At 38.2% G+C, this 24,239-nt stretch overlaps 1 non-coding gene across 1 annotated transcript; it reads left to right on the forward strand.

Moving 5' to 3' along the window:
* Positions 1 to 667: 667 nt before the first annotated feature.
* On the forward strand, positions 668 to 739 carry TRNAD-GUC (transfer RNA aspartic acid (anticodon GUC)). The gene has a single exon. It is a non-coding gene; the product is annotated as a tRNA-Asp (tRNA).
* Positions 740 to 24,239: the final 23,500 nt, after the last annotated feature.

Raw genomic sequence — 24,239 nt, forward strand, 5'->3', positions numbered from 1 at the left:
ACACAAATTAACCCTCTTTTGACAATTGTAGTATATAAGTAAGTAGGGTTCGTTCTTAAACCGGGGATTAGGAGGGATTGCTAAACACTTTAAACTGACTTAAAAAGATAAAACTAAGCTTTAAAACACTTAACTAAACTTAAAAGACTCAAAACAAGTTCACAAGACTCAAAATAAGCTAAAAACACTCAAAACCACCTAAAAAAACAAACTGGGCAGATTTGACTCTAACACACAAAATTGGACGAATTTTGGTTCCAACTTGACTCAAAACACTTGAAAACACAATCTAAAACATATTTTAACTAGTCAGACACTCTAAACTAAATGGGGATTTGGTTTTGGACGAAAATAAAGTAAACAAAAACATAAATTAGAACTAGGCGGATTTGCACGAATTTGGTGGAAATAAATGGATGATGGGCTAGCTAGGAGGTCTTTCTCCACACATGACATACTTGCATACAAAACAATCTCCAGTTGCTTTTTCAATGAATCATGAACCTCAACACCCCCAAGTTAATTAGGTACGCTTAAATTAACCCTCAGATTTTCCTTAAGTCATTGAATTGAATGGACTTAGCGCATTGCAATCAAATTATTCCTCAAATGTTCTCTATATGAAAGCGCATAATAGAGAAACAATCAAAGATCATCAAATTTTGGCGTCGTTGTAGTATAGTGGTAAGTATTCCCGCCTGTCACGCGGGTGACCCGGGTTCGATCCCCGGCAACGGCGCCAAAATTTGATGCGAGATTTATACGCACACAAATTAAACCCTCTTTTCGTCAAATTGTAGTATATGTATAAGTAGGGATCGTTCTGGACCGGGGATTAGGAGGGATTGTTAATCACTTGGATTTGACTCAAAAACGTAAAATAACAATATGAATGTATTTCTAACTAATCTAACACTTTAAAATAAATGGGGGATTGGTTTTGGATGAATTTAAACTAAAACAGAAACTTGGAATTAAAACAGATTCTAAAAACGAAATTAAAGAAATAGAATGATGAACGACTAGTTAGAGGGTTCCTTATCCACACATGAACATAAGCATATAAATTGACTCCCAGTTATGACTTCAACAAACGATGAATGACAATGCTCCAAGTTAATTAGGTTCGCTTAAACTAACTTTCAGATTTCCCTAGATTCATTGGATTGAATGGGATACGCATTACAACCAAATTATTCCTAATCAAAGTCCCTAACCATGGAATACGCATGATAGAGACATTCAACAAAGATCATTAAGTTCAACGGAAATCATAAACATCGACTAGGCATTCATAACTATGGAATACGCATGTTAATCCAGCCTAGGGTTTACTAAACACAATCGTGACTAGCGATCTTTACTACTCATGAATATAAGTTCATAACGATTAGGTGAAATTCCCTTATATCCTAGCATCAAGTTTAGGCATGCAAATTAAGTGTCGACCCTCAACCCACATACATAAACAAGTTCTTAATCAAAACAGAAAAGTAAACCACATCTAAAGTTCATGAATTCATAACCGGAGTAAATCAAATCATAACCAACATATGTCCATGGCTTCAAATTCGCCTCTAACTAAAAAGAAATTAGTTTCACATGTTTAACATAATTGAATAACAAGTTAAATTAAACATGAAAACAGAAACAAGAAAAGAAAGAACAAATGGATGGAAAGTTAGCTACGGGGTTCATCTCCACATATGTTATACTTGCATACAAGATTGATTCTCAGTTGGTCTTTCGATAAATTATGAAACTCAACACTCCGGGTTAATTAGGTCTGCTTAAATTAACCGTCAAGTTCTCCTTAAGTCAATGAATTGGATGGGTTAGCGCAACGCAATTCACCACATTCTCCAAAAGTCCTTTACGTGAAAAGCACAATAAAGATACAATCAAAGATCATTAAGCATTATGAAAACTATAAGTATTGACGAGGCATTCGTTACTATGGAATACGCATGAAACTTATGCCAAGAATTCGTTTAACACGATCGTTTATAAGCAACCTCCACTACTTGTGAATATAAGTTCATAACGATTTGGTGAAATTCACTTATATTCTAGCGTCATATTTATGCATGAAAATTAAGCGCGCATTCTTAATAAACATTCATAAATAAGTTATCAATCAAACGGTTAAACAAATTGAATCCACAACTTATGAAATTCCAACGAAAGTTAATCAATTCATATTGCAAATATAAACATAGTTTCGAATCACCCCCTAGCTAAAGGGGGTTTAGTTCCTTATACGTACAAAATAAAGAGAATCAAAGAAACACCTAAACATTCCAACAACTCAAACTTGAATTGTATGAACGTTTAGGCACTCTTCTCTTCCATTCCTCATTCGTACAAAACAAAGAGTATTGAATTTAAACTTTGAAATCAAAGAAACACCTAAACATTCCAACAACTCAAACTTGAATTGTATGAACGTTTAGGCACTCTTTTCTTCCTCTTTGTTGTGGCATAAGGTCTAAGGATAGTTTGATGGTGTGAATGGTTTGGGGAATTATGGAAATGGATGAGGAGTGGTGTTTGAATGGAGATGGTGTTTGGATTGTAGGGAGAGGGAGCTCACGGCACAAAGGAAGATTGGATGAGTTTGTGGTGTGTTGTGTTGTGAATGGAATTGTCAATGAATTGTGGAAGAATGGATGCTTATTTATAGGTGAAATGGGGGAACATGGCAGCTAGGAGGGAATGTGGCTGCATGTTTTGAATGATTAAAGGATGCATGTGGGTTGAAATGAAAGGGAAATGCATGTGCAAAGCTGGAAATGCATGTGAAGATGTTGGAAATGGAATGAAACTCACGGCAATAGTGTAATGGTGCTGAAAATGCATGTTTGTGCATGTGATTTGAAGTGATTATTGTTTGGAAATGAATGTGAAGGCATGTGAAAGCTGGAAATGCATGTGAAGATGTTGGAAATGGAATGAAACTCACGGCAAGAGTGTAATGGTGCATGTGTTGGCTGTTTTGTTTGTTGGTTAAAGCTTGTGTTTGCATGTGAATGTTGTTTGTGTGAAGTGTGTGTGAATGCATGTGGATTAAAGAGTGAATGCATGTGTTGAATGATTTCTTGGTGAGGGAATGCATGTGCAAATGCATGTGGAATGTGGCTGAAAATGAAAGGAGGAGTGCAATGGAATGTGCACGGCAATAATGTGTGTTTGTGCATGTGGGTGAATGTGCATGTGTTTTAGGTTGTAATGTGTAGATAATTATGAGTATGATAAGTGATAAGTGTATGATATGTTGATATGTTGAGTGGTAAGTGAATGATAAGATAAGTGATAAGTGAATGATATGTTGAGTGATAAGTTAAGTGGTTATTGATATGTGGTTATTGATATGTAGATGAATGAATGATATGATAAGTAATAAATGAATGATATGTGGTGATGATAAGATAAGTGTATGATATGATAAGTGGTGAATGAAGGAGTGGAATGTTGGAATGTTATGCACCACTAAGGATATAGGAAAGGTTTAAATATCCTAAAACTAAAGGGAACAAGGTTCCAACACTTTGGTCTTCAATTAGGTTTTCAATTTCGTCCAACACTTTGGCTCCAAGCATAAGCTATCCATCCTTAGCCCAAAAGTGCTCCAAAAGTCTCCAAAATGCATCTTTTTGCTCCTTTAGCCCTTTCGGCCTACAAACACACGAAAATAGCTTAAAGTACTAAAACAACTATGAATTAACAACATAAATGCACGAAAACAAGCTAAGTAAGTCGCATGAATATGCTCTTATCAAATACCCCCACACTTAACTTTTGCTAGTCCTCGAGCAAAACAAAACAACAAAAGAAACCAAAAACAAAACGAACAAGTAAAACACAACCTAAACCTTCCAACAAACGTCTCAGGGATTTCCAAAGCACATGACAAGTTAAAAATCATTATTCCCACAAATTTTAGCCATCTTTACACTTAAGTACATTCTTAATCATAGTCACCACATACTAGTTCACAATTAAGCATTTAAAACACATCTCGAATGTAGTAACATGCCTTAGAGAAATTGCTCAAATCCTTACAAGATATGCACTCGTTTTTCACACAGATTTTCTGACTACACACCCTACACTAGTTATATGTGAGAAGATTGATGTAAACATGTAGACGAACACTCACATATGTTATAACAAGGAAAGCATTTTCTGGATTTACGATAATGACATGAATATGATCTCATGAATGGAATGCTACTTCTTAGAATGAGAACCAGTGATTCCATAAGCTCATATCAATTCCAAACTCCACATTATTGAATACATAACGATCAAGATAGAAGTCAAAGGGGTGTAACGGGGCTAGGGTATTGGCTAACAATGAAAGGATATGGAAAACAAAGGTTTTTTTTAAAGAAATAGCGAGCAAAGCATTTGAATCATCTCAGAATTCACTTTTGAATGAACACTCACTCTTTTGAACAAAAAAAAAGAAAAGGGAAACAAGCTCTTTTTTCTTTCTTTCTTTTCTCTTCTTTTCTGTTTTTCTTTTTTCATATGTTTTTCACAATTTTTTTTTTCTTTTCTTTTGACTCTCAAAACATACATAAACGCTTAAGAACAAAACATTCTCTCCCCCACACTCATTTTCTTTCATAATGTACTCAAAAGGAATTCATTTAAGTCATGCTCACTATCTTTTAAGAACAAGGGTACGGATGGTCCTAATCTAGGCTAGGTAAGTGGTGATGTGGTTAGCAAAGAAAAAAGTTTAAACGAGGCTCAACGGGGTTAAGACTTACAATATATACGAAATATGGAAAGTAAGGCTATTTGGCTATGGTGGCAACTACACAACTTCATCTTGATATATGTTATGCAATTCAATGTCATGCTTTGAATGAAACGGATATAAGTTCTAGCATTTAGTTCTATCATGATACAATTGCATTCTAAGTAGCAACCAAGCAAGGAATAATGAGATCGTTCAACAACTTTAGAAAACAAAGAATCACAGAAAATAACTCTCCAAAGAAGGTAATGGCTCGAGTCTCACAGGGTTGTAGCGTTTGTTTGAGTTCCTTCCTTCAAGCATGTTACAAAAACGAATTTTTCTTTTATGATTGCATGTGAAGTCATACATTATAACCACAACTAAGCATAAACCAAGAGTAAATCAAACTTTCATCCATGTTTATAACTCTTTTTGACAGTCATGCAATTACAAACCAAATCCTTATCATTGTGTTGGAAGGTATCCTAAGACACAAACACACAAAAACGACTCAAAACACTCTTTTTAGGCTTTTCAAAACATGTTTTTTTTTCAAATTTTTATTTGATTTTCGGAGTTATAAAAACAAAACATACTAAAACACTCTAAAACAACTTAAAAACACCTTAAAACAGCAAGGAACAACATTTGAAGTTATGGGTGATAAAATCCAACGAATTTGCATCAACATACTTAGTTACCCCCCCACACTTAAATCAAACATTGTCCTCAATGTTTTAAGCATAGATTCACACAAAACATAAGTAAACACACAAAAAGCAACTAAACATGGCAGAATGTAACTAATAAAGAGAAGAGTTTAGAGACGCAAATCTGGTTATGGAGTGTAAATTCCATCTTCTCTTTGGTGATTGCAATGAGGCCTGATCTTGATGATTCCATAGGCTTACTCTTGAACGGGTTTTCTCCCATCGTTGATTTTCCTTTGTGCTACTCTTGAGCTGGGCAGCAAGATTCTTTTGGGTCTCCCCCGAAGGTCTGAGCTTCCTCTTTTTATCTGTTTCTTTATTTAATCTTTCCAATTCGTATTGAAAAGGGTTAGAGGATAGCTCAGCATTTGCTTGTCTCTACATGCTTCAATGTATCATTTTCCCTTGCCTTACTTGCTCCCCCTTGCAGAAGTGGTCCCTTCTCTGGAAGTGTATCAACCGTTGAAGATGACTACTCGAGAGCAACGCCAGGTAAGCAATCAGGAATAGAGTCTAGGCAGTTGGCTCCAGATCGGAAGACTGACTCCAAGTGCCGGCTGATTGCTTCTTTCACTTTGCCATGCGAGTAAGAACAAGGACAAAGAAAAGGACAGGGAAAGAGCATGATATGAGATACATTTGCTTTTGACCTTGATGATATGAGATACCTTTGCTTTTGAAGAAGCGGTGAAGGAATCAGCGCATGTATTTCCTCCTGGGTCATATGTACTCCAGGTATCTGGTATCATCTTTGGGGAAGAAGAAAATTTTGAGTATTTCAAAAGGCTTTGCTGGGAGTGCGCCCTCAGAGGTGAGGGAGAGTTGGTGGGCATTTTCTTCAAGTTTGCCTTGCCATAAGAGATGAAGGTCGACAAATATAGGGATTTTCTGAATAGCAAGTGGTGATACTGTTTTTTTACCTTTTGTCGACAGACGTCTCTTCGATTTCTGAACGAACGGCTCTTCGATTTCTGCATGGCAAAAGTAGTCACGGGTGCGGCTCTTTTGACAAAGCTGCACGCGTTTTCTGAAAAGCAGAGAAAGCGTCGCCGAACTTTGCGCTTGTCGGCTAAAGACGTGTAATTGAGATGATGGCCTCCACGTGTTTTCAGCTTTGTCAGATATCTTTTGACAAAGCTGAACGCGTTTTCTGAAAAGCCGCGAACGCGTCGTCGAAATTTGCGGAGGAAAATCCGGATCTCTGAATTGGTGGACGCGTCGCCATGGCTTTTTTTATAGAGCTATCTATCACCACAACAAATACACTCTGAAGAAATCCCATTCTTGAAAATCGACTCTGGCCTTTTGAGAATTTAACTCCATCCCTTTTCTTTGAACACTTTTGAAAAATGGCAAACTCATCGAACCTTAGCTTGGAATTGAGCCTTAGCAGTGATACGGGCGCGCCACGTCAAGGTAACGTATGGCGCCCTTCTTTCTTATCTTCTAACGGTCTTCTTACAGGTGAAGACTCCGTGATGCAAGACGCCACAACAGCTACAATAGTAGCTAGGAACCTCCTCACTCCAAAAGATAGTAGGCTGCTGTCAGGACGGTCCGATGAGTTGGCCGTTCAAGAGTCCCTCGCACTTAGTGTTCAGTGTGCGAGTTCTGTGTCCAACATGGGCCAACGCCTGCTTGCCCGCTCCCGTCAGGTGGAATCATTGATGGCAGAGGTGGAAAGTCTCAAGCAAGAGATCAAACTGCTTAAGCACGAGAATAGAAGTTTGCATGTGCTTGCAAACAACTATTCGACGGGCATGAAGAGGAAGCTTGATGAGCTGCAAGAATCCGAAGGTCGGATTCAAAGTGACTGTCAAAGGTTTTCAGCTTATCTCCAGAGGCATCTTTTTCCTGGATCATCCAGCGTTTGGCCAAGTATTGAGGCCTCGAATGCTCTATATCCGATGCCTTCCGTTCCTATGTCTTCTGCTCCGATGCCTTCCGCTTCGATGCCTTCCGCTTCAATGTCTTCTGCTCCGATGCCTTCCGCTTCAAGAGTTTTGCCACGTAGTGGGGCTTCAAGCAAACAACCTTTGTGAAAGTTACATTCTTTTTTTTTTTTTTTTTTTTTTTTTTTTTTTTGCACATGCTTTGTTTTATTCAGTGCATTGGGTTGCCTCCCAAGTAGCGCTTTCTTTTAAGTCTTGCAGCCGGACGAAGAACCCAATCATTCCAGGATATGTTCACGAATCGGATGAGAACTCCGAGTCATAAACATAGTACCTAAAACAAGAAACAAAACAAGATTAAGAATCTAGAATAAAATAAAAACAAACGAAAATAAAACAATCCAAGCGATTAGCAAATTTTCTAATCCCCGGCAACGGCGCCAAAATTTGATGCGAGATTTATACGCACACAAATTAAACCCTCTTTTCGTCAAATTGTAGTATATGTATAAGTAGGGATCGTTCTGGACCGGGGATTAGGAGGGATTGTTAATCACTTGGATTTGACTCAAAAACGTAAAATAACAATATGAATGTATTTCTAACTAATCTAACACTTTAAAATAAATGGGGGATTGGTTTTGGATGAATTTAAACTAAAACAGAAACTTGGAATTAAAACAGATTCTAAAAACGAAATTAAAGAAATAGAATGATGAACGACTAGTTAGAGGGTTCCTTATCCACACATGAACATAAGCATATAAATTGACTCCCAGTTATGACTTCAACAAACGATGAATGACAATGCTCCAAGTTAATTAGGTTCGCTTAAACTAACTTTCAGATTTCCCTAGATTCATTGGATTGAATGGGATACGCATTACAACCAAATTATTCCTAATCAAAGTCCCTAACCATGGAATACGCATGATAGAGACATTCAACAAAGATCATTAAGTTCAACGGAAATCATAAACATCGACTAGGCATTCATAACTATGGAATACGCATGTTAATCCAGCCTAGGGTTTACTAAACACAATCGTGACTAGCGATCTTTACTACTCATGAATATAAGTTCATAACGATTAGGTGAAATTCCCTTATATCCTAGCATCAAGTTTAGGCATGCAAATTAAGTGTCGACCCTCAACCCACATACATAAACAAGTTCTTAATCAAAACAGAAAAGTAAACCACATCTAAAGTTCATGAATTCATAACCGGAGTAAATCAAATCATAACCAACATATGTCCATGGCTTCAAATTCGCCTCTAACTAAAAAGAAATTAGTTTCACATGTTTAACATAATTGAATAACAAGTTAAATTAAACATGAAAACAGAAACAAGAAAAGAAAGAACAAATGGATGGAAAGTTAGCTACGGGATTCATCTCCACAGATGTTATACTTGCATACAAGATTGATTCTCAGTTGGTCTTTCGATAAATTATGAAACTCAACACTCCGGGTTAATTAGGTCCGCTTAAATTAACCGTCAAGTTCTCCTTAAGTCTATGAATTGGATGGGTTAGCGCAACGCAATTCACCACATTCTCCAAAAGTCCTTTACGTGAAAAGCACAATAAAGATACAATCAAAGATCATTAAGCATTATGAAAACTATAAGTATTGACGAGGCATTCGTTACTATGGAATACGCATGAAACTTATGCCAAGAATTCGTTTAACACGATCATTTATAAGCAACCTCCACTACTTGTGAATATAAGTTCATAACGATTAGGTGAAATTCACTTATATTCTAGCGTCATATTTATGCATGAAAATTAAGCGCGCATTCTTAATAAAAATTCATAAATAAGTTATCAATCAAACGGTTAAACAAATTGAATCCACAACTTATGAAATTCCAACGAAAGTTAATCAATTCATATTGCAAATATAAACATAGTTTCGAATCACCCCTTAGCTAAAGGGGGTTTAGTTCCTTATACGTACAAAATAAAGAGAATCAAAGAAACACCTAAACATTCCAACAACTCAAACTTGAATTGTATGAACGTTTAGGCACTCTTCTCTTCCATTCCTCATTCGTACAAAACAAAGAGTATTGAATTTAAACTTTGAAATCAAAGAAACACCTAAACATTCCAACAACTCAAACTTGAATTGTATGAACGTTTAGGCACTCTTTTCTTCCTCTTTGTTGTGGCATAAGGTCTAAGGATAGTTTGATGGTGTGAATGGTTTGGGGAATTATGGAAATGGATGAGGAGTGGTGTTTGGATTGTAGGGAGAGGGAGCTGACGGCACAAAGGAAGATTGGATGAGTTTGTGGTGTGTTGTGTTGTGAATGGAATTGTCAATGAATTGTGGAAGAATGGATGCTTATTTATAGGTGAAATGGGGGAACATGGCAGCTAGGAGGGAATGTGGCTGCATGTTTTGAATGATTAAAGGATGCATGTGGGTTGAAATGAAAGGGAAATGCATGTGCAAAGCTGGAAATGCATGTGAAGATGTTGGAAATGGAATGAAACTCACGGCAATAGTGTAATGGTGCTGAAAATGCATGTTTGTGCATGTGATTTGAAGTGATTATTGTTTGGAAATGAATGTGAAGGGCATGTGAAAGCTGGAAATGCATGTGAAGATGTTGGAAATGGAATGAAACTCACGACAAGAGTGTAATGGTGCATGTGTTGGCTGTTTTGTTTGTTGGTTAAAGCTTGTGTTTGCATGTGAATGTTGTTTGTGTGAAGTGTGTGTGAATGCATGTAGATTAAAGAGTGAATGCATGTGTTGAATGATTTCTTGGTGAGGGAATGCATGTGCAAATGCATGTGGAATGTGGCTGAAAATGAAAGGAGGAGTGCAATGGAATGTGCACGGCAATAATGTGTGTTTGTGCATGTGGGTGAATGTGCATGTGTTTTAGGTTGTAATGTGTAGATAATTATGAGTATGATAAGTGATAAGTGTATGATATGTTGATATGTTGAGTGGTAAGTGAATGATAAGATAAGTGATAAGTGAATGATATGTTGAGTGATAAGTTAAGTGGTTATTGATATGTAGATGAATGAATGATATGATAAGTAATAAATGAATGATATGTGGTGATGATAAGATAAGTGTATGATATGATAAGTGGTGAATGAAGGAGTGGAATGTTGGAATGTTATGCACCACTAAGGATATAGGAAAGGTTTAAATATCCTAAAACTAAAGGGAACAAGGTTCCAACACTTTGGTCTTCAATTAGGTTTTCAATTTCGTCCAACACTTTGGCTCCAAGCATAAGCTATCCATCCTTAGCCCAAAAGTGCTCCAAAAGTCTCCAAAATGCATCTTTTTGCTCCTTTAGCCCTTTCGGCCTACAAACACACGAAAATAGCTTAAAGTACTAAAACAACTATGAATTAACAACATAAATGCACGAAAACAAGCTAAGTAAGTCGCATGAATATGCTCTTATCAAAGACACGCGTTGTCCTAACCGAACCTAAAGAGAAAACACCTCGGGCACCAACTTCATGGTGACTGACCACGGCTGCAGTGACACCTCTAAAGAAACTTGGTGCTGACCAACGCTCGAAGTTGTTCAAAAACTCAGCCCTTAAGTACGACCAAATGGTCCAACCTTAGTCAAATGGCGTCTTGACTTTGACATGCTGTTTTATAATGAGGACTACTACTCATGTAACTCCAAGTGTTCGAGTTCATCGGCGAGTCAAAAAACCTTCAAGCCACCTAAGCCACGCAACCAACTCTGGTATAGTTACAATTCTCCCACTAGCAGGTATACGACGTTATCCAAATCTTAGAAATGTCGTCGCCAACGGATAGATTGCATGACCCGACGACAGGAAGCACAAGTCAATTCGACTACCAGGTGGTAACCAAAAGATACAGCGGGAAGCGACGATGATCGACCAACCCCAACTATTATGGTTGAACTACTTCAAGAGAAAAAGGCAGTTGATCGCGATTTTGAAACCACCATTGCAGAATCCGAAAAACGTATCCAACTTATTCTTTGGCCTGGGGAGATGAAAGCTCGTCTCGAGCATTTTAGACAAGAAGCCGAAAATAAGCTTCCCCTTTACCTCCGTAGATATTAATAAAAGTCTGATATAATCTACATCTTCCATTCCTGGGCAAATCCTTGGAGTACATGCGAGAATTTCATATGAAGCACTACACCAATGACTTGTACGGCCTACCCAGGGCATGCCAATAAGCTTTTGACCTGACACTAACTTGTCTTGATGCTGAATAGATTATCCAGAAAACAAAAACCACTGATCCAGTAAAAAAAGCTAGATTCCAGCATATACGTGAGGCTCGAGTCCTCGGTTTTGAGGTCGACCCATACACGAACATAGATATTGCCGAGCTTCCTTTCTCCGTTGAAAATCTTCAGCATTTGCGGTATCATTTCGAAGTCTTCTTGGCCGTATCACTCTTCGACCTTACGATCAATGAGAAAGATAGTGTAGTGCGTTTAGATGCATATCTAGACACAAGGAACGCTCGAATCGCCTATAAAGAACGAGCTCGTAAAACGTTGTAGGAACAAAATCAAACCTTAGCATTGACCATCCTCAAAACTGACAACCATTATGAACCAGGTCCAGGTGTCATTCCTTAGGAGCACGCATCCGATAAGACAGAAGATGACCATGACAATAATGCTCAAAAGCATGATACTGCGCTTGATCACCCGAAGGGAGACGATCAGAACCCGATGGGTCCCTCAGTTCTTGAAAACATGGAAATCAGCATAGTCCATGTTTTACCTGGTGAATTTCGACCAACCACACACCAACCAAATTTCTTAGACAGTGACGTGGTTACCGAGGAAGCAACACAAGTCGATTTCCATCACCATCGAAGAGGATGGGCAAGTGACTAAAGACGAAAAACTTAAAGAAGCAATGGCCGAATTATTTCCCCGTTCCTCTTCTGTTAATCTCCAACATCTAAAGCTGTTGTACGTTACAGCTCATATTGAAGGATACCTTATTTCTAAGGTGTTTGTCGATTGTGGAGCCACAATTAACATCATGTCCCTATCTATCATGAAGGCATTACGCCACTCCGACGATGAACTCATACCGTTAGGGATAACAATGAGCAGCTTCGTTAGCGACAAGTCTCAAACCAAAGGGGTGCTCCCGTTAGAAGTAAGCATCACAGGTCGTAACCACATGACTACATTCTTTATAATTGACTCAAAGACTGAATATAACGCATTGCTGGGCCGTGACTGGATCCATCAAATGAGCTGCATTCCTTCATCGTTGTACTAGGTCCTCATTTTTTGGGATAGCAAATCGATTGTGGTCCACCCAACCGGTAATCAGCTGTTTAAGACCAACATGATTCAAACCTGCTATTATGACGATCACGTCGGTTACATTACCCTACAGGGTTTCAACGAGGACGGACGGTCGACTCGAATCTCAATTTAGAAAGCCATCAAGGTAAGCGCTGAGACTGTGTACCAGGATTCAACGAGACTTAGCTTGGCTAACCTAATTACCAACATCAATGACTGACGCCCAACAAAAAAAGGCGTCGGGCCACGGTTTCATCCACCATGGAATGTTTGCTGGTTCATCGGTATGATATTTCCAAGCATCCACACTTGGGCATAAACTTAATCGAATTTTTGGCCGAGGGAGACAACGGCCCAGTATTATCGTTAGGTGAAGTTCAGGCTGCATCAGCCGAACTTGAAGATAGTCGACCCCAGGTCAAGGATCCGTTAGAAGAAATAAATGTTGGAACAGTTGAGGACCCTCGGCCGTTATTCATTATTGCGTTGTTACCTCACTCCTTGAAGGCCAACCTTTGTCAATTGTTACACGATTTTAAAGATTGCTTTGCTTGGAGTTACTACGAGATGCTGGGCCTCGATCGAAACCTTGTCGAACATGAATTACGCATCAAAGCGGGCTGTAAACCCTTCTGACAACTCCCTCGTCGTTTCTCGACTGAAGCACAGCTCGGCATAAAAAATAAACTAGTTCGACTTTTAGAAGTCGGGTTTATCTGGACCGCTCAATACGTCGAGTGGCTAGCCAATATCGTCCCAGTGTTTAAGAAGAACAGCGCCCTTTGCATTTGTATCGACTCCCATAATTTGAATTTTACCACTCCTAAGGATGAATACCTAATGCCGATCTCAAATTTGTTAATTGATGCTGCAGCCAATCATGAAATATTGTCCTTCATGGACGGCTCGGCTACAATCAGATCTTTATCGTTGAAGTTGACGTTCACAAAATCGCTTTCCGTTACCCGGAAGCACTCGGTATATACGAATGGGTTGTCATGCCATTCGGCCTCAAAGGCGCCAGTGCCACATACCAACGAGCTCTGAATACGATATTCCATGATTTGATCGGTACGTTCATAGAAGTATATATCAACGATGTGGTGGTAAAATCGAAGAGCCGCCGAACGCATTTGGATGATCTTCGGCAAACATTTCTCCGTATACGCCAGCATAATCTTAAAATGAACCCGGCCAAGTGCGTATTCGGTGTATCAGCTGGTAACTTCTTGGGTTTTCTCGTGCACCATCGTGCATTGAAGTCGACTAAAATAAAGTTCACGCAATCATTAGCGTTCCACCCCCGACGACCAAAAAACAACTCCAGTCGTTGCTTAGGAAAATAAATTTTCTCCGCCGTTCATAACTAATTCAGCGAGTAAAATGAAAGCGTTATCTACGTTCTTGAAACTTAAGGACTCAGATAGAGTTGAGTGGCGAAAAGACCATCAGGCGGCTTTCACGCAAATCAAGGTCTCCCTTGCAACGCCACCAGTACTCGTATCGCCTTGACGCGGTAGGCCTCTCAAACTGTACATTTCGATGACCAACTAGTCCATTGGTTTCCTCCTCGTGCAAGATAACGATGCTGGATGCGAACAAGCCATCTTTTATCTCAACCAGAATCTAAATTCGCCTGAGATTAATTATTCACCCGTCGAGAAACTTTGCTCAGCTTTGTTTTTCATCGCGTCAAAACTTCAACATTACATGCTCCCATCAGTTACCCAGGTCATCGCCCAAACAGATGTTATTTGTTACATGCTTACTCGGCTTATCGTCAAAGGCCGAATTGGGAAATGGACAATGGCATTATCAGAGTTCAGTTTGCAATACGTACCTCGAAAAGCCGTCAAAGGTCAAGCCCTAGCCGATTTTTTGGCCCAACACTGATGTGAAAATTAACTTGACACACAAATTAAACCCTATAGTTGACAATTGTAGTATATATGTAATTAGGGATTGTTCTAGATCGGGGATTAACTAGGGATGCTAATCAACACAAATAAGACTCAAAAACACTAAACTAGACTCTATAGACTCAAAACTAACTTAAAACACTCAAAACAACAACAAACAATCGAAAAAACTCAATTCTAGACCTAACAAGTGATTTTGACAAAAATAAAACTTAACTTGACTCAAAAGACTAAAAGAAAACAGATTTTGACTCAAATAACAAGACTAAATGAAAGGGGGATTATTTTTGACGAATTTAAAACTTAAAACAGAAACTTTGCATAAAATACTTTATAAAAATGAATTTGGTGAATTGGTTAGGGTGAAAGGCTAGTTAGAGGGTCCTCATGTTCATCATAATTGAAAACCAAATTAAAATAAACATTGAATTAAAACGAAGGATAGAAAGAACCTAAAAATGCTCCACACTTCAAAGGCATGCACGACACTCCCTTTGAATGGTGGCAGATTGCACAAGTCCTCTTCTCCTTCCTTCCTTGCTTGTAGCACTAGGGTGATGTGGTGTTTGATGGCTGAATGTATGAATGAGGGGTGGTGCTTGAATGGTGCGGCAAACACTTATATTAATAGGGCTAAGGAATACACAATTTCTGAAGGGAAAAAGATTGCACGATCCTAGGAGGAAAGAGTTAATGCTTTCAGAAACCAAGGGGGAAAGGGATAGGGAATACACGGCAGGGATTGGGGTTTTTAGAAGCGAATAGGTGTGGCACCTTTGTAGGAACAGATAAGGTGTTCTAGAACCATATACCTAGGTGTTCTAATGTCATTTAGAGCCCCCTTTGCAGCAGGAATTAAGGTAGCAAAAGATTAGGATAGGGTAAGACAAGAGTAGGTTGGATAAGGTTTGGATAAGATAAAGTTGTTTGGATAATGTTCCTTCTTTGTAGCTGATTCCTTATCTTCAATGCATCCAAATTTGTTTCTCTAGACATTAAGCACATTCCTAGCCTCTCTTGATCTTCAATTTCGTCCATCCATCTTGCTCCACTCATAAGTTATCCAATTGATGCCCAAAACTGCTCCAAATGGTTCCAAAATGCACTTTCTTGTCAACTTTGCCATTAGGACCTACAAATACACGAAAATAGCTAAAAACACTATAGTAAGTAGTAATTAACTAACTAAATGCAAGGAAACAACATAACTAAGTAGCATAAATATGCTCGTATCACATTCCCCCACACTTAGCTTTTGCTAGTCCTCGAGCAAAACGAAACAAACAAAACAAACAAAACAAAACCTAAACCTTCCAACAATTGCCTTAGGGATTTCCAATGCAACATGACATGTTAAAAATCACTACTCACATAGATTTTAGCCATCCATACCCTTAAGCATATACTTAACCATTGTCACCATTCACTAGCTCACATTTAATCAATTAAAACAACATTTTGAATGTAGTAATATGCCTTAGAGAATCCCTCAATTCCTCACCTCATATACTTTCTATTTTCACATAGATTTTCTAACTACAGTCTTTACACTAGGTATATGTGAGTGGATTGATGTAAACATGTAGACTAATACTCACATATGTATAATCAAAGAAGGCACTTTCTGGAATTATTAACATGTATATGATCTCATGAATGGAATGCCACTACTTAGACGCAAGAACTAGGGATACCATATGCTCAAACCAATTTTAAACTCCACATATTGAAACACATAACAATTAAGATAGAAGTCAAAGGGTTGTAACGGGCTAAGGTATTGGCTAACAAAGAAAGGTAAGGATAAACAGAAGTTCTTAAAGCAATAGTAAGTAAAGTAATGAAATAAAGACTTAGAATTTCCTTTTGAATGCAGAAATCAACTTTGAACACCAAGGAAAACTTCAGACAACACTTAGGGCCATATTCAAACTTTTGGACCCTTTCTTCAACAACCAACACTTGTGAGTTCATTCTCACTTATTTTCAACTCTTTTTTTCTTTTTTCGTGCCCTTTCATTTTCTTTGGCACATAAATCATACATCCTCCGAGATTTCCACGAAAAACACCTTCCCCCACACTTGTTTTTCTACAATTTTTAGATCAAAAGGAATTCCCTCTAGGTCATGCTTCACTATCCTTTAAGAATAAGGGTATGGATAGTCCTATTCTAGGCTAGGTAAGGATAATGTGGTTAACAAAGAAAATAGGCTAACTAAGGCTCAAAGGGGTTAAACCTACAATACATATGCATAGGGTAAGGCTTTTTGGCTCTGGTTTAACTAAACAACTTCATCTTATTCTATGTTATGCAATCAATATCATGCTTTGAATGAAACGGGCATGAGTTCTAGTATTTGGAACTATAGTGATGAAACGCATTCTAAGTAGCAACCAAGGAATGAATAATGAGATCATGCAACCACTTTAGAAAACAAGAAATCAAGATTAATAACTCTCCAAATAAAGTTTAGGCTCAAGACTCTCAGGGTTGTAGCGTTAGTTTGAGTTTCTTCCTTCAAGCAAGTTACAAAAACTGATTTTTTCCTTTTTGTGATTACATATGAAATCATAAACGTCAACTACAACTAAGCATAAACCAAAGAGCATATCAAACTTTCATCCATGTTTGTAACTTTCTTTAATAGTCATGTAATTAAAAACCAAATCCTCATCATTGTGTTGGAAGGCACCCTAAGACACAAACAAACACACAAAAACGACTCTTTTCGATTTTTTTCAAATTTTCAAATTTTCTATTTAAGACACATAAAAACACCTCAAAACACACTAAAAACACTTAAAACAATGAGTAACAACTTTAGAAGTGATAGGTGATAAAATCCCACGAAAATCATGCAAAAACAGCTTGTTTACCCCCCCACACTTAAACCAAACATTGTCCTCAAGTTTTAAGCATAGACTCACAAACAAACAAACAAATAACACAACTAACAAACACGACAATCATGGCAAAGTAAAAGCAATAAAAAGTAGGGTTTTGGAATGCAAATCTGGTTATGGAGTGTTGGAGCTTCCTAGTTCTTCTTTATTTGCATGGGTTGCCTCTCAAGAAGCGTTTGCTTTAACGTCTTCCAGTCGGACGACACTTCCACTTAAGCTTCATTGGAGCCCACGGCATGGCAAGTTGCACCATCCACAACATGCTCCTCAAAGTTCTCATAGTACAGCTTCAAACGATGTCCGTTCACTTTGAACTCTTGCCCGGTCTTTAAACTTTGAATCTGGACTGCACGATAAGGAAATACATTAGTAAAAACAAATGGCCCAATCCATTTAGAATGTAACTTACCTGGAAACAAGCGAAGGCAGGAATTGAAGAGTAGCACTTTCAGCCCTAGAACAGACGTCTTGCTACGAATCATCTTGTCATCAAATGCTTTTGACTTCTCCTTGTAAATAAAAGCGTTCTCGTAAGCTTCATGCCTTATCTCCTCAAGCTCATTCAATTGAAGTTTCCTTTAAATTCTAGTGGTATCAATGTCCATATTGAAAGTTTTTAAGACCCAATGTGCTTTGTGCTCTAATTCAACGGGGAGATGGCATAGTTTCCCATAGATGAGCCGAAATGGGGGCATCCCAATTGGTATTTTGTAAGCCGTACGATACACCCACAATGCATCATTCAAGTGCAAGCTCCAATCTTTCCGGTTTGTCCCTACGGTCTTCTCCAAAATCTGCTTGATTTCCTGATTAGAAACCTCAGCTTGCCCACTTGTTTGAGGATGATAAGGCGTTGCCACCTTATGTGTGACGTTATATTTCTTGAGCAATGCTTCAATGGTTCGATTACAAAAATGGGAACCTCCATCACTTATTAGAATTCTTGGCATTCCAAATCTAGCAAATATGTTAGTTTTGATAAAATCTGCAACCACTTTGGAATCATTAGTGCGGGTGGCTTTTGCTTCCACCCATTTCGACACATAATCAACCGCAAGTAAAATATAAAGGAAACCATGAGATGAAGGAAAAGGACCCATAAAATCAATGCCCTAAACATAAAAAAATTTCGACACCATAGATAGGTGTCTACGACATTTGGTCTTTTGGACCTATATTTCCGGTTCTTTGACAATGGTCATATATTATGAAAAACGTTCTAGCATCCTTAAAGATAGTAGGCCAATAGAAACCACATTCAAGTACTTTACGTCCAGTCCTTTGAGTGCCAAAGTGACCTCCACATGCATAAGTGTGACAAAAAGTTAAAATTGAGTTAAACTCCGATTCATGCACACACCTACGAATGATTTGATTAGCGTAATATTTCGACAAATAAGGATCATCCCACACATAAAAACGAGCCTCCTTTTTAAGTTTATCACGTTGGTGCTTATTTAGGTTGCTTGGAACTTCTTTAGACACCAAATAATTTACTAAATCGGTATACCATGGCTCACTTACCTCAATGGATAGATGCTGCTCATTTGGGAATGTCTCTGGGATAGGCATAATATCATCTTCATGTACCATTCAGCTCAAGTGGTCAGCCACCATGTTTTCACTTCCTTCCTTATCTCGGATTTCGATATCAAACTCTTGAAGTAAAAGTATCTAGCGAATAAGCCTTGGTTTGGCCTTCTTCTTGGTGAGTAAGCACTTCAACGCTGCATGATCAGTGTAAATTATAACTTGAGTTCCAAGTAAATAAGAATGAAACTTATCTAAAGCAAAAACAGCAGCAAGAAGTTCTTTTTCCGTGGTGAAGTAGTTCAATTAGGCATCATTCAAGGTCTGGGATGCATAATAGATGACATGTGGCTGCTTGTTCTTCCTTTGGCCTAAAACAGCTCCTAATGCATAATCTGAGGCATTGCACATAAGCTCAAAAGGAAGACTTCAATCTGGTGAAACAATGATGGGGGCCGAAGTTAGCATCTCTCTAAGGTGTTTGAATACCTTCTTTCATTCCTCGTCGAACTTGAATGGGACATTTTTTTGAAGGAAACGGCAAAGGGGGTTGGAAATCTTTGAAAAATTCTTGATGAATCGCCTATAGAATCCTGCATGTCCAAGAACAGAACGAACCTCTCTAATCGAAGTAGGAAAGGGTAAGTAGTGCACAAGATCTATTTTTGATTTATCAACTTCAATGCCCTTGGCCGAAACAATGTGTCCTAGAACTATGCCTTCTTGATAGGAGCATATTTATGCTACTTACTTATGTTGTTTCCTTGCATTTAGTTAGTTAATTACTATTTATTTTAGTCTTTTAAGCTATTTTCGTATGTTTTTAGGTCCTAATGGCAAAAGAAGCAAGAAAGTGCATTTGAAAGCTAATTGGAGCAGTTTTGAGCATGGATTGGATAGCTTAACCATGGAGCGAAGTGGATGGACGAAATTGAAGTCAAGAGAGGCTAGGAAAGGCTACAAATATGGGGAAAGAAGTTCAAATGCAAAGAAGATAAGGAAAGAGCAAGAAATAAGGAACCATATCCAGCCTGATCTTATATTATCCAAACCAACCTTATCCTTTCCTAAATCTAACATTATCCTATCTTATCCTATCCAAATCAAGTTGTGCCTGAAATCTAGCTATTTAGAAGGGATTAGATATACATTTAAACACATAAACTCAGATTCTAGAACCCTAAGCCTTTATGTGCCGCATATATGTCATTCCTTGGAGGTTTAGGAGTTGTAATCCTTTTCCTACAATGGTGCCGCACCCCTTAGTCTTTGTTCCTCTAGAAATCTGACCTAAACATCTTTTCTAGAAGCCTATACCTGATCCTAATTGAATGCCGCAGGTTAGTATCCCTTTCCCCCTAGGTTTCTGCCAAACCATAACCCTTTTCCCATTGGATTTTGCAATCTTTTTCCTTAAAAAATTGTGCATAAATTAGCCTATAAATACAATCCTATGGCGCACCATTCAACCCATCCATTCACTCATTCATTCATTCATACTTTCAGCCATCAAACACCACAATTCACCTACACCACCCTAGTGCCGCAAGCAAGGAAGGAAGGAGAAAAAGACTTGTGCAATCTGCCATCCAAGGAGGGTTCGAAATCTGCCATTGGAGTGTGGAGTGTTTCTAGGTTCGAAATCTGCCATTGGAGTGTTTCTGATAGAAGCATATTTAGGCGACTTACTTAGCTTGTTTTCGTGCATTTATATTGTTAATTCATAGTTGTTTTAGTAGTTTAAGCCATTTTCGTGTGTTTTTAGGTTCATATGGCTAAGGAAGCAAAAAGATGCATTTTGGAGCATTTTGGAGCAAAATTGGACTTGGAATGGATAGCTTATGTTTGGAGCAAAAGGAATGGACGAAATTGAAGGATTCCTAATCCATTGCAGCCACATGCACCCATAATCATTCACACCTTGCAGCCACATGCATTCACTCTTCATAAATCAGCCACATGCACATTCAATCATTCGCACCAAAACCTTGCACATGCAATCCCTTTAATTAATTCAACCTACCTGTCATTGCATATGCATTCACTCTTTAACCCACATGCATTTCCACCCACATGCACTCCCATTCTTTAATCCATTCAGCCACAAGACATTATCATTGCACCACATTCAGCCATTCCACATGCTATTTCAGCCACATGCACTCATAATCATTCAACCAACTTTGCACATGCATTCATCATCATAACCTAGCTGTCATGTTCCCTCTTTTTCACCTATAAATAAGCATCCATTGCAGCCACAATTCATTCATTCAGAAATTCATTCACTCTTCCATATTCCAGAAATTCGTCAAAACCTCTCCACACCCTTGCAGCAGCCACCAAAACACTTTTCTCCTCCATTGCAGCCACTCCAACCACTCCCCATCCATTCATACACAAAACCTATCATTCTACATCATCCATAATCCCCAAAACTCACCTTAGACCTTGTACTACAACAACGAGGAAGAGAAGAGTGCCTAAACGTTCATACAATTCAAGTTTGAGTTGTTGGAATGTTTGGGTGTTTCTTTGATTTAAATGTTTAAATTCAATTCTCTTTGTTTTGTACGTATGAGGAATGGAAGAGAAGAGTGCCTAAACGTTCATACAATTCAAGTTTGAGTTGTTGGAATATTTAGGTGTTTCTTTGATTTCAAAGTTATGAGGAACTAAACCCCCCCTTGGCTAGGGGGGATTCGAAATATATGTTTATGCTTGCATTTTGATTTGATTACTTCTAATTGCGTTTCATAAGTTGTGGATTCAATTTGTTTAACTATTTGATTGATAACTTATTTATGTATGTTTATTGAGAGTGCACACTTAATTTTCATACATGAATATGACGCTAGAATATAAGTAAGTTTCACCGAATAGTTACAAACTTATATTCACAAGTAGTGGAGGTTGCTTATAAACAATCGCGTTAAACGAATTCTTGGCATAAGTTTCATGCGTATTCCATAGTAACGAATGCCTCGTCAACACTTATAATTTTCATAGAGCGTAATGATTCTTGCTTGTATCTCTATTATGCAATCATGTAGGGGACTTGTGGGGAATGTATTGGGTTGTCGTATGCAATCATCCAATTCAATAACGTTAGGAAGATTTGAAAGTTAATTTAAGCGGATCTAATTAACTTGGAGCATTGAGAATTCATGGTTCGTTGAAATGCAATTGAAAATCTTTTTATTATGCAAGTATAACATGTATGGAGATGAACCCCTTAGCTAGCCTTCATTCCATTCAATTCTATCACACATTCACATTTACATTTTGCTTTAATTTACAATCTGTACATTTAGTTTAATTTCATCAAAACCTAAATCCCCCTTTACTTATTTGTCCAATTTAGTTAGAAAGTATCTTAGTTTGTGTTTTTAAGAGTTTTGATTAAATTTATTTCCCAATTTCGTCCAAATTCACCAAAGTGCTCAAAACTGCCCAGAAAGTGTTTTTAAGGCAGTTTTGAGTGTTTTGGGTGATGTTTGAGTCTTTTGGTTTGTTTTAGTGTTTTAAGCGTTTAGCTTCGCATTCCTTGAGTTTAGTTTAGTGTTTTAAACTTTATTTTACGTTTTTGAGTCAGTTTCCAAGTGATTTGCAATCCCTCCTAATCCCCGGTTAAGAACGATCCCTACTTATACTTATACTACAATTGACAAAAAGAGGGTTTAATTTGTGTGCGTATAAATCTCGCATCAAATTTTGGCGCCGTTGCCGGGGATTAGCAAATTTGCTAATCTCTTGGATTGTTCGTTTCTGTTATGTATTTTAGTTTTAGTTTTTGATTTGTGTTTTGTTTGTTGATTTCAAGTACTAGAGAAGCACGACATGGCACTTGATAATGCTTCTCTTTTGTCACAGCTCATGGAAAGGTCCCAAATGCAAAGCGTTGGTACATTTGATCTTCAATCAAGGAATAACGTGTTTTCCAATACTTACAATTCGGATTGGAATGATCATTCAACTTCTATGTGGTGGGAACCTCAAAATGTTCAACAAGAAGGATATTGGCAACCACCTCATATTCAATATGCCCAACCAAACTCAAGTTCGTCAATAGATTATAATCAAAAGCTTAATGAATTAATTTGTTTGGTACAGGGCTCACAAAATCAAGTCAAGGAGGGCCAAAATCAAGACAAAGGGTTGGACCACTTGGAAAAGCAAATTGGGCAGATCGCGGAGTTCGTAGGACAGTTTCGAGACCAAGGCGAACTCCCTAGTTCAACCATTGCAAATCCGAAGGGAGAACTTGAAACTGCCAAGGAAATCATGTTGAGAAGTGACAAGGAGGTTGGAACGGACCTTCAACCATCAAAATCAAATCACAAGGAAGAGGAATACACCCAACCCACGGCAAGGGTGGAAACACCTTTACCGGAGGCACCTATTGCTCCTATGCCATCTAATTCAGGTATGGTTGTTCCAAATTTCATTATTTTTAACCCCGTTCCAACAAGTATCCCTATTCCTTGCAGATTCATGACTTCCAAGGAAGAAGAAGGTGAAAAAGACATCTTGGAAGCCCTTCCAAAGGTGAAAAGTAGGGAATGTCATGAATTCATCAAAGAGGACGTTCTTGAAACCACAAAACCCAAAGAAGTTGAATTTGATGACATTGGACAAGTCATAACCATCACATGCAATCTGGCCAAGTCCAATATCCCTGAAACTTTCAAAGGAGTGGTGTTTGTCATTGAGTTCTTGTCGGACAAAACAAGTAAGTCATCTTTTCCAAATTCCATTACATTTTATACTAACTTGCTATTTTTTATGAATCAGGCACCTACACTAGAATTCAAACCAATGCCGGTTCACTTCAAGTATCACCTTCCATTCAAGGACCAATTCCATGCCGTTTGATTTGATTAAAAAAAAAAAAAAAAAAAAAAAAAGAGAGAAAAGAAAAATAAAAGAATGTAACTTTCACAAAGGTTGTTTGCGTGAAAACCCACTACGTGGCAAAACTATCGAAGCGGAAGGCATTGGAGCGGAAGGCATCGGGACGGAAGGCATCGGAGCGGAAGGCATCGGAGCGGAAGGCATCGGGGCGGAAGGCATCGAAGATAGAGCATTCGAGGCCTCAATACTTGGCCAAACGCTGGACGACCCAGGAAAAAGGTGCCTCTGGAGGAAAGCCGAAAACCTTTGACGGTCGCTTTGAATCTGACCTTCAGACTCTTGCAGCTCATCAAGCTTCCTCTTCAT

The sequence above is a fragment of the Pyrus communis genome, chromosome 5 (assembly GCF_963583255.1).
Source record: "Pyrus communis chromosome 5, drPyrComm1.1, whole genome shotgun sequence".
Lineage (NCBI taxonomy): Eukaryota > Viridiplantae > Streptophyta > Magnoliopsida > Rosales > Rosaceae > Pyrus > Pyrus communis.